The sequence below is a fragment of the Dipodomys merriami genome, unplaced genomic scaffold, assembly GCF_024711535.1.
Source record: "Dipodomys merriami isolate MVZ:Mamm:240054 unplaced genomic scaffold, mDipMer1.0.p SCAF_170, whole genome shotgun sequence".
NCBI lineage: Eukaryota > Metazoa > Chordata > Mammalia > Rodentia > Heteromyidae > Dipodomys > Dipodomys merriami.
Window position 1 is genome coordinate 1,862,302 of NW_027203049.1, and position 11,899 is coordinate 1,874,200.

Here is an 11,899-nt window from a genome sequence, read left to right on the forward strand (position 1 = left end):
TCCCAACAGCAGTGTAGTAGGGTTCCTTTTTCTCTGCATACCCTCCAGCATTTGTCATTGGCTGACTTGAGGATGTGGGACATTCTGACTGGGGTAAGGTGGTATCGCATGGTTGTGTTTATTTACATTTCCTTCAAAACCAGGGATGGTGAACATTTCCTAATGTGTTTCTTTGCCATTTTTATCTCTTCTTCTGAGAAGTCTCTCTTTAGTTCCCTTGTCCATTTAGTAATTGGTTTGTTAGATCTGGGAGGGATTAGTTTCTTGAGTTACCTGTATATACTGGATATTAACCCCTTGTTGGATATACTGCTGGTAAATATTTTTCCCAATTAATTGGTTGTCTTTCTTGCTTGGTTGTGATAGGTTTAGCTTTGCAGAAGCTTTTTATTTTAAGGTAGTCCCATTTGTCGTGTCTCACTCCAATTTGTTGTGACCCTGGGACTCTGTTCATGAAATTCTTTCCTGGGCCTATAAGTTCAAGTGTCTCTCCTACTCTGCCTGCAGAGATTTCAGAGATTCAGGTTTAATACTAAGGTCTTTAATCCATTTTGAGCTGATGTTGGTGTATGGTGATATGCTGGGGTCCACTTTTTTCTTCTGCATGTGGCCACCCAGTTTTCCCAGCACTAGTGGTTGAAGAGGCTGTGTTTCTTCCATGGTCTGTCTTTGGTTCCTTTGTCAAATATCAGCTGACTGTAGGCATGTGGATTTATTTCTGTATCTTCTATTCTATTCTATTGGTCTTCGGTTCTGTGTTTGTGCCAGTACCATGCTGTCTTTGTTATTAGGGCTCTATAGTAGAGTTTGAAGTGCGACATGGATATAACTCCCATGTTGTCTTTATTTGCTAGAATTCTTTTGGATATTCTAGGTTTTTGTGGTTCCATATGAATTTTAGGACTGTTTTCTGTATTTCAGAGAAATACATCATTGGGATTTTAATAGGAATTGCATTGAATTTGTATAATAATTTGGGCGGAATTGCCATTTTCACTATATTGTCTGCCTATCCAAGAGCATGGGAGGTCTTTCCAGTTCCTAGTATCTTCTGTAATTTTTTTCTTTAACTTTTTATAGTTTTCATTGAATAGTTCTTTTACATCTTTGGTTAGGTTAATTTCTGAATATTTTATTTTGGGGGATGTTATTGTGAATGGGCTTGCTTTCCTTTATTTCTCTCTCTGCTTTTACATTGTCAGTGTACAGGAAGGCAACTGATTTTTGTGGGTTTATTTTGTATCATACTACTTTGCTGAAGTGATTTATGATTTCTAAGAATTTGGGGATGGAATTTTTGGAATCGTGAAGGTATAGTATGATGTCACCTGCAAAAAGGGATAGTTTAATTTCTTCTTTCCATATACAGATCTTTTATGTCTTTTTCTTGCCTTATTGACCTGGCTAAGAGTTCCAGGGCTATATTGAACAGGAGAAGAGACAGTGGGCATCCTTGCCTTGTTCCTGATTTTAAGAGAATTGGTTGTAGCTTTTCCCCATTAAGTATAGTACTAGCAATTGGTCTGTCGTAAATGGCTTTTAATGTTTTAAGAAATGTTCCTTCTATTCCTATTGCCTCCAGAGCTTTTAGCATGAATGAATGTTGAATTTTATCAAAAACCTTTTCTGCATTTGTGGAGATAATCATGTGATTCTTGACCTTGGCTCTGTTTATGTGTTGGATTATATTTATTGACTTATGTATGTTAAACCATCCCTGAATCTCTGGGATGAAGCCTACTTGGTTTTAGTGTATGGTTTTTTTTAAGGGGTTTCTCGATTCTGTTAGCTAGAATCTTGTTAATGACCTTTGCACCTGTGTTCATCAAGGAAATTGGCCTGTAATTCTCCTTTTTGGTTGGGTCTTTGCCTGGTTTGGGGATGAATGTGATATTGGCTTCGTAGAATGTGTTTGGGACAGCTCCCTCCTTCTCTGTTTCTCTGAAGAGCTTGAAGAGTATAGGTGTTAGTTCTTCTTTAATGGTCATATAGAATTCTGTTGCGAATCCATCTGGTCCTGGGCTTTTTTTGTTGTTGGAAGACCTCGGATTGCTTCATATATCTCCTTGTAGGATATTGGCTTATTTAATTGATTTACTTCTTCCTTGCTCAATTTGGGAAACTTGTATTTCTCTGAAAATGCATCCATTTCTGCCAGGTTTTCTTTTTTTAGAGGGTATAACTTTTCACAGTAGTCTGTTAAAATTGTTTGGGCATCTTGGGTACATGTTGTGATTTTTCCTGTGGCATCCCTAATCCTGTTAAAATGGGTTTCCTCTCTTCTTTTTTAAATTAATCTTGCCAAATATCTATCAATTTTATTTATGTTTTCAACCAGCTTTTTGTTTGGTTAATTTTGGCTATGATTCTCCAATTCTCTATTTCAATAATCTCCGCTCTTAGTTTGGTTATCTGGCTCTGTTTAGTAACTTTAGGTTCCATTTTTTCATGTTTTTCTACCTGTTTTAATTGCAACATGAGATTATTTTCTTGGTCTGTCTCTATTTTCTTGATGTGGGCACTGATGGCAATAAATTTGTCCATCAGGACTGCTTTTGCTGTGTCCCAAAAGGTTTTTGAGAGGTATTTTCATTTTCATTGAGTTGTAGGAATTTTTTAATTTCTTCTTTAATCACTTCCATTACCCAGGCATTGCTTTGAAGTGAGCTGTTCAATTTCCATGTATTTGAGTAATTTCTGCAGTATGTTTTGTTATTGAGAACTAGCTTGATTCCACTATGGTCAGATAGGATACAGGGGATTATGTCAATCTCCTTGAATTTGCTTAAGTTTATTGCATGAACTATTATATGGTCTATTTTGGAGAAAGTACCATGAGGTTCTGAGAAGAATGTGTACTGTGTTGTTTTTAGGGTGAAATACTTGGTAAATGTCAGTTCTGCTTGAAGTATGGCCTCATTAATTCGATAGCTTCTTTGCCAATACTCTGGTTGGTAGACCTGTCCTTTGGTGAGAGTGGGGTGTTAAAAGTCTCCTAGTATTATCATATTGGATCTATTTTATTCTGTAAGTTTGAGAGTATTTGCTTAACATATTTGGGTGCACCGATGTTTGGGGAATGCTAGGTAGATGATGGTAATATCCTCCTCTTGTATTGTTCCCTGTATTAATATGTAGTGTCCATCCTTGTCTTTTTGTATTGATTTTAGTTTATTTTTTTTTACTGTTGATTGGATCTTTTTTTAATTTTTTATTGTACAGATACTATACAGAGGGTTACAGTTACATGAGCAAGGTAATGAGTACACTTCCTATTGAACATTGTAACCCCCTCTATTGTTTTCCCCATACCATCCCTTCCTTCCTTACTTCCCTGAGGTTCTTTTTTTTTAATTGTGATTAAGTGATTACATAACTTCCCAAATTTCACAGTATTGTGAAATAATGATGCTCATTTAAAGTCATAAGTTCATTCTAACTTTCCTGGAGGAAATTGTCTATCACATTCTATAACATATAACGGTGTACACAATACAACATACATGTGATCAGCAGTATGGGGATATTTAGTAGTGTTTCGACCAGATGTGTGGGAGTTCTTTCTTTCTTAAGCCTGTTAATTTTGTCGTATCACCTAACATTTTGGATTTAGCATCCACTTATAAGGAAGACCATGTACCGTTTGTCTCTTTGCTCTTGGCTTACCTTGCTCAACATGATCACCTTCTAGCTCCATCCATTTCCCTGCAAATGCCATTATTTTATCATTTCTAATGGCTGCATAATATTCCATTGTTTGTAGATACCATAATTTTTGGATACATTCATCTGTGGTGCTGCATCTGGGTTGTTTCCATATACTAGCTATTGTGAACAGTGCTGCAATAAACATTGAGGTGCACGTGTCATTGTATATTGGTTCCTGTTGTTCAGGGTAGATGCCTAAAAGTGGTATGACTGGGTTATAAGGGAGATCAATCTTTATCTTTCTAAGGACCCTCCAGAGTGCTTTCCAAAGTGGTTGTATAAGTGTACATTCCCACCAAAGTGTAATAGTGTTCCTCTTTCTCCACATCCCCTCCAGCAATTGTCGTTGGCTGACTTGAGGATGTCAGACATTCTGACTGGGGTAAGGTGGTATCTCATGGTTGTCTTTATTTGCATTTCCTTCATCACCAGGGATGATGAACATTTCCTCATGTGTTTCTTTGCCATTTTTATTTCTTCCTCTGCAAAGTCCCTCTTTACTTCCCTTGCCCATTTAGTAATTGATTTGTTAGGTTTAGGAGGGTTAGTTTCTTGAGTTCCCTGTATATACTGGATGTTAACCCCTTGTCTGATATGTTGCTGGTAAATATTTTTCCCAATTAGTTATTTGTCTTTTTAGCTTGGTTGCAATAGATTTAGCTGTGCAGAAGCTTTTTATTTTAAAGTAGTCGCATGTGTTGAGTCTCTCCCCAATTTGTTGTGATCCTGGGACTCTGTTCAGGAAGTACCTTCCTGTGCCTATTAGTTCAAGTGTCTCTCCTACTCTGTCCTGCAGTAATTTCAGAGATTCAGTTTTAATGTTAAGATCTTTAATCTATTTTGAGTTGATGTTGCTTCATGGTGATAGGCTGGGGTCCACTTTTAGTTTTCTGCATGTGGCAGCCCAGTTTTTCCAGCACTAGTGGTTGAAGAGGCTGTGTTTCTTCCATTGTATGTCTTTGGCTCCTTTGTCTAATATCATCTGGCTCTAGGCCTGTGGATTTATTTCTGGATCTTCTATTCTGTTCCATTGGTCTTCGGGTCTGTTTTTGTGCCAGTACCATGCTGTCTTTGTTATTATAGCTCTGTAGTATAGTTTGAAGTGCAGCATGGATATCCCTCCCATTTTGTCTTTATTCCCTAGAATTGGTTTGGCTATTCTAGGTCTTTTGTTGTTCCATATGAATTTTTGGACTGTTTTCTGTATTTCAGTGATGTACATCATTGGGATTTTAATAGGAATTGCATTGAATTTGTATATTAATTTTGGCAGTATTGCCATCTTCACTATATTAAATTGACCTATCCAAGAGCGTGGGAGGTCTTTCCATTTCCTAGTGTCTTCTGAAATTTCTTTCTTTATCTTTTTATAATTTTCATTAAATAGTCCTTTTACATCTTTGGTTAGGTTAATTCCTAAATATTTTATTTTTGGGGAGGTTATTGTGAATAGGGTTATTCCCTTTATTTCCCTCTCTTCTTGTACATTGTCAGTGTACAGGAAGGCAGCTGATTTTTGTGGGTTTATTGTGTATCCTGCTATTTTGCCGAAGTGATTTATGATTTCTAAGAGTTTGGGGATGGAGTTTTTGGGATCATGAAAGTATAGTATCATGTTGACTGCAAAAAGGAATAGTTTAACCTCTTCTTTCCCTATGCGGATCCCTTTCATGTATTTTTTTTTTTTTTTTGCCTTATTGACCTGGCTAAGGGTTCCAGGACTATATTGAAGAGCAGTGGAGACAGTGGGCATCCTTGCCTTCTTCATGATTTTAGGAGAATTGGTTGTAGCTTTTCCCCATTAAATATAATATTGGCTATTGGTCTGTCATAAATGGTTTTATTGTTTTAAGAAATGTTCCTTCTATTTCTGTTTTCTCCAGAGCCTTTAGCATGAATGAATGTTGAATTTTATCAAAGGCCTTTTCTGCATCTGTGGCAAAAATCATGTGATTCTTTTTTTTTTATTTAATTTAATTTTATTTGTGAACATACTGTACAGAGGAGTTACAATTACATGGGCAGGGTAATGCTAAATCATGTGATTCTTGACCTTGGCTCTGTTGATGTGTTGGATTACATTTATTGACTTACAGAATAAAATAGATCCCAATACGATAATACTAGGAGACTTCAACACACTGCTCTCACCAAAAGACAGGCTTACCAACCAGAGGATTGGCAAAGAAGCTACCAAATTAAGTGAGGCCATACTTCAAGCGGAAGTAACTGACATATACCGAGTATTTCACCGTAAAACAACACAGTACACATTCTTCTCAGCAGCTCATGGAACTTTCTCCAAAATAGACCATATCATACTTCATGCAAGAAACTTAAGCAAATACAAAGGGATGACATAATCCCCTGTATCCTATCTGACCATGGTGGAATCAAGCCAGTAAAGCATACCGCAGAAATTTCTCTAATACATGCAAATTGAACAGCACACTCCTTAGCAATGCCTGGGTAATGGAAGAGATCAGAGAAGAAATAAAACATTTCCTACAACTCAATGAAAATGAAAAAAATCTCTCAAAGAAACTTGTGGGACACAACAAAAGCAGTCCTGATGGACAAATTTATTGCCATCAGTGCCCACATCAAGAAAATGGAGACAGACCAAGTAAATAATCTCATGTTGCAATTAAAACAGCTAGAAAAACATGAAAAAATGGAAACTAAAGTTCCTAGACGGAGCCAGATAACCAAATTAAGAGCAGAGATTAACCAATTAGAAAATAAAAAAATTACAGCCAAAATTAACCTAACAAAAAGCTGGTTCGTTGAAAAAATAAACAAAATTGATGGATCGTTTGCAAGATTAATTAAAAAAGGAAGAGAGGAAATCCATTTTAACAGGATTCGGGATACCACGGGAAAAATCATAACACTACCCAAGATATCCAAACAATCTTAATGTACTATTTTCAAAAGTTATAATCTCTAAAGGAAGAAAACCTGGCAGATATTGATTCCTTTTTAGAGAAATCCAAGTTGCCCAAACTGAGCAAAGAAGAAACCAATTAAATAAACCAATATCCTACAACAAGATACAAGAAGCTATCAAAAGTCTTCCAACCAAAAAAGCCCAGGACCAGATGGATTCATAGCAGAATTCTATAAGACCTTTAAAGAAGAACTAATACCCACACTCCTCAAGCTCTTCAGAGAAACAGAGAAGGAGAGAGCTATCCCAAACTCATTCTACGAAGCCAATATCACACTCATCCCCAAACCAGGCAAAGACCCAACCAAAAAGGAGAATTACAGGCCAATTTCCTTGATGAACACAGGTGCAAAGATCCTTAACAAGATTCTAGCTAAAAGAATCCAGAAACACATTAAAAAATATCATACACTATGAGCAGGCAGGCTTCATCCCAGAGATGCAGGGATGGTTTGACATTGTAATGAATTTAATGACAAGTTTATTTTGTCAGATATAAGGATTGCTACGCCTGCATTCTTACTAGGTGCATTTGAATGGTAGATCTTTTTCCAACCCTTCTCTCTGAGTTTGTTTGCATGTTTGGCTTAGAGGTGGGTCTCCTGGAGGCAACAGATGGATGGGTCATGTTTTAGGATCCAAACTGCAGTTATTTTTCTTTTGAATGGTGAAGTAAGCCCGTTAATATTTTTTTTTAATTTAATTTTATTTTATTTGTGAACATACTGTACAGAGAGGTTACAATTACATGGGCAGGATAATGCGTACATTTCTTACCAAGCATTGCAGCCTCCTCCTTTGTTTACCCTTCACATCCCTTCCCAGCCTCCCCCCTCCCCCCCAATCCCAATCCTTCTCCTTCCCCCCCCTTTCACCCCCCCCACCCGCACCGACGTTGTAAAGCTCATTTTGGACATGACAACTTGTATTTCTCATTGTTGCAACAGGTCCACCTGTATGCTTAAACAACTGGTTTTTCCCCTTCTCCTCCACAAGTTATACTGACATCAAATATAGTGAAAGCAGGTGTTATACTGTGGGGGAGGGACATACAAAGCCACAAAGAGATAATCTTATAAATGCATTAGTAACACATGCATGAAAGAAAAAAAAACATTAAAATACATATCTAAGGGTTCATTTTCCTGCCATCACGTTATCTGACCTTTTCCGCTTAACTCATACATCTACTAGATATTACCAATAAGGGAAACCATGGGACCTACATTTCTTTGGGCCTGGCTTACTTCACTTAATATAATTTTTTCCAAGTTTTTCCATTTCCTAACAAATGGGGCAATGTCATTCTTTCTGATGGAGGCATAGAATTCCATTGTGTATATATACCGCATTTTCTTGATCCATTCATCTACTGAGGGGCATCTGGGTTGGTTCCATATCTTAGCTATGGTAAATAATGCTGCAAAAGTGATAGTATAGAGAGATGCATTATGTTCACTGTTTTTCATCTTTCCTTTCCTCTGTCCTTGCTCAGATAGACTTCTATTAATGCCTGTCTGGGTGCAGGTCCCTGTTCCTGGTTGCTTTTCTCAGGTTGTGTTCAACCTCTTAGTAGTCTTTGTAATGCTGGCTTAATGTTTATGTATTAATTTAGTTTTTCTTTGCTATTAAAAATTTTCAGTTCTCCATCGAATGTGAATGCTAGCTTTTCTGAGTATATCAGTCTGGGTTGGCAGTTATTGGCTCTCAGGGCTCATGGGGTACTTTCCCAGGCCTTTCTTGCGTTCAGTGTTTGTGTGGAGAGATCTGTAGTGATTCTAATATTTTTCCTATAGTAGTATGGCTCCTTCTTCATTTTTGCTGCATGCAAGATTGTTTCCTTATCATTCAGATCTATCATTTATTCTATAATGTGTCTATAAGTGTTTCTCCTGGGATCCTGCTTGTTTGGTGTTCTATATGCTTCTGTTATGTGGGTAAGATGTTCTTTTTTCAGATGGGGAAAATTTCCACCGATTATCTTGTGAAATAGGTGTTGCAATCCCTTGCTTTGATATTCCTTACCTTCGTATATGAAGGTTAAATTTCTTGGCACTATCTGCTTGCCCTTGAATTTCCCTTTGGTATAATTTAAGTGATTTTTCCATATCTGTCATTTTTTGTTCCAGTTGATGTATTCTGTCTTCTGTATTACATTTTGTTCACTCTGTTAACTGTGTCTTCCATTGTGGTTTGCATGGAGGAAATGGACTCATTTTGATTTCAATGGATTCAATGTTGGTTTTCAAAATACTAACCTCACCTCTTAATGAGGTGTGTACTGCCTCTATTTTGTCACTTATCTCATGGCTTAGTGAGGTGTGTGCTACCTCTATTTTTGCATACATCTCCTGTTTGATGTCCTGCACCTCTTTTGGTATTTCGACCTGGTGTTCTTTCAACTTCTGGTCTATTTCTCACTTTATTTCTTGAGTCATTGCCTCCAGCATGTCTTGGATGTAGTGTTTGTCTTCCATTCCTGCTTCGCTCCCTGTGGGGCTCTCCCCTGGGTTGCTGCTGGCTTTTAGAGATAGCTTGCTATCCTAGGTGTTGATAAACCTTGTAATATTTCTCTGTGATTTTCTAATGGTTATTCAGGGATTATTGCAGACTAATCTGAAATTTTGTTTTGGTCAATAGGTGTCTGTCTTTGCTTGGTTACTGTTTCTGTGCTGGTAGAGAGACTCTGTACCTGATCTCGGTTCTGTTGGGGGCCGACCTCCAGCTGCTGGTCTGACCCACACAGGATTCTCAGCTCTCTGCTGTAGATCACTGTCAGTTCCCGCCTTTAGAAGGGTTGAGCAGCCTAGACTGCTCCTGTTTGTTCCTAAAGGTGCTCTTGGCAAGTTCGGATGTGCTGGATGTACTCTCCCAGATGCTGGAGTCTGCTATGGTCTCCTGATATTTTGTTTTGGTTTACTTTTTTGGCTATTTGTGGGCTTGAACTCTGGTCTTGGGTGCTGTCCCTCAGCACTTCAGCTCAGGGCTGGCACCCTACCATTTGACCCAAAGCACCACATCTGGCCCTTTCTGCTTATGTTTTGCTGAGGAATCAGATCCAGGGCCTCTTGCAAGCACTGTACTGCTGAGCACCTTACCAGCCTGAGCTCCTGACTATTATCGGTTGCTGGAGGCCTGTGTTGTTCAATTCCTAGCCTAGAATACATGGGTCAGGTTCTTGTGAAGTTTGGGCTTCTCTTGTCCTGAACCCCCCGCATCTTTTGCTGTCACAGGCATGATTACCAGGAGTGCAGTTCCCTGTTTTTCTCCCTTCTGCTGAGGTGTATGCTCAGCTTCTGATTTCAGTTGGGAGGAGTTGGTTATGTTGCACAGGCACCAGATACCCAGGCCTGGTCCCAGACCCCAGCCTGGGCACACTTGTTGGACCTGTGCTGCTGTGTATCCCACCTAGATTACACAGCTTTGAGTACACAGTTCAAATTTCTTCCACCGTTGGGTGTCTTGACCCAGTGGCGCTGTTCCAGGCTTGGGCATTTAAGCTTCCTTCCAGGGTCTCTCTTGTTCTAGCCTGGCCAGCTGAGTGTGATCCATGGGCGGGTGGAGCTCTTGAAAAGTTTCTAGTTTTAGTGGGTCCTGTGGTGCAGGTTTTGGGGTAGGGGGTCTGGGGATTCCCACCAGCTCTGGTCTCCCTTGAGGAATACAGTGTCCCCTGCGGGGTACTCACCCTGGAGCTAGTTGTTTCTGTGTGATGTAGGTTGTTGGTTGCCATTGCAGTCAGAGTTCAATTGAGGTGGTTGTGGGCTAGGCTGAGAGGTGGTGGCTCTGTGTGTTTCTATTCTGTCACTGCCTCCTTTGACACTGTTTGGGTCCACTCCACGGGATGGGCCTCCGGCGTCCACCAGAGGGGTGGGGAGGGGCCTCTGTGCAGGTTCTGATTGCTGGGGTTTGTCTCTGTTTGCGATCTCTGGATCAGCACCAGTTCCTCTCAGTTCTGCTCTGGTCTTCTGTGGGCATCTCATGTATCTCTGAAGTTCCTGCCATGGGGCTGAGTGGCTTTGGTGGGATGGACCCTCTCTGCTCCAATGGAGAGTGAGGGGAAGAGGTGGGATCTTTGTGTAAGTTCCCTGCTCAGAGGTTTCTTCATTCATCAGGATCAGCCAGTCTGACACTGATACCCCAGGGGTCTTTGGTACGGGTGATCTGCAGACAACTCCCTGTGTCTCTGGGCCACCGGCAGCTCCCACCAGGCTGGGCTGGCCATGGCTTGGCACGCTGCTTTGTGACCAATAGACGTTGGGGGAGACGTCTTCAAGCTTCTCTGTTGTGAAATTCTTCTTTTCAACTCCTGTTTTTCTCTGGATGTTGATTTTTTTTGTTGTCGGTCTCTTGGGGAGATTAAACGTTGGAACTCAAACTCTCTTTTTGGTTGGGGAGAGCTGTGGCATTCCCCTACTTCCCCATCACCATCTTTGACCCCCTCGAGTTTTTGCTTTTTTTATTCAGAAATAATTTTAATTTATCTGTTGAAATGAGTACTAAAGAAACTAAAGATATTTCTGGTGCTTATGAGAAAAATTATACTTTAAAATATTCTGTATTCTGTTTGTATAATGCCCATAATCTATTTTCTTCTTTCCTAGATAAAAGACTTTGAATTCTACATTGTTTTATAATATATAGGTTCATTAATAAATGTGTCCTTTCAAATTGCATATCATACCAAAACAGTTTAAGATTCCTTTTTTACTAGGTACTTATAGTATAATTCATTGGAATAAAATGACAATGTTGTCTAATTTTAAAAGTTTTATAACGATTATGCTATGTAAAGGCCTTTCTAATGTGAAGATTTAATACACTGATGTCAAACTTTTATTTATATGAATTACATTTATTGTTACATTTCTAATTTTGTAATCAACTTTTTAATAATTGTTTTTCATTTCTTGCATCTGAAGAATGAAAAATCTGGAATAATTCACAGATTTTCATATCATCCTTTGCAATTGCCATGTTAATCTCTGTATTGGTGTAATTTGGGTACATGTGCTGCTAAAGCATGTAATGTCTTCTAAATTTAGGTAGTTAATGATGCAATATTTATACAGGATTATATCCTTGGGTGCCTGTTTGTAACAAGGAAACCTTATTGTTCCTAACAATTTTACTGATCTTATTTCCCTAAAATTCTGTGTATAATGGAAAATAATTATATTGTTCAGTTGATTGCTCACGTTTGTATTTTTTTTGTCAATGACTATTTTAAATCGTTTTCATTTT

The 11,899-nt window shown here is 38.7% G+C and overlaps 1 pseudogene; it reads right to left on the minus strand.

Annotated features, from left to right (window-relative positions):
* Window positions 1–11,581: 11,581 nt before the first annotated feature.
* On the minus strand, window positions 11,582–11,680 carry LOC138829386 (U6 spliceosomal RNA; annotated as a pseudogene).
* Window positions 11,681–11,899: the final 219 nt, after the last annotated feature.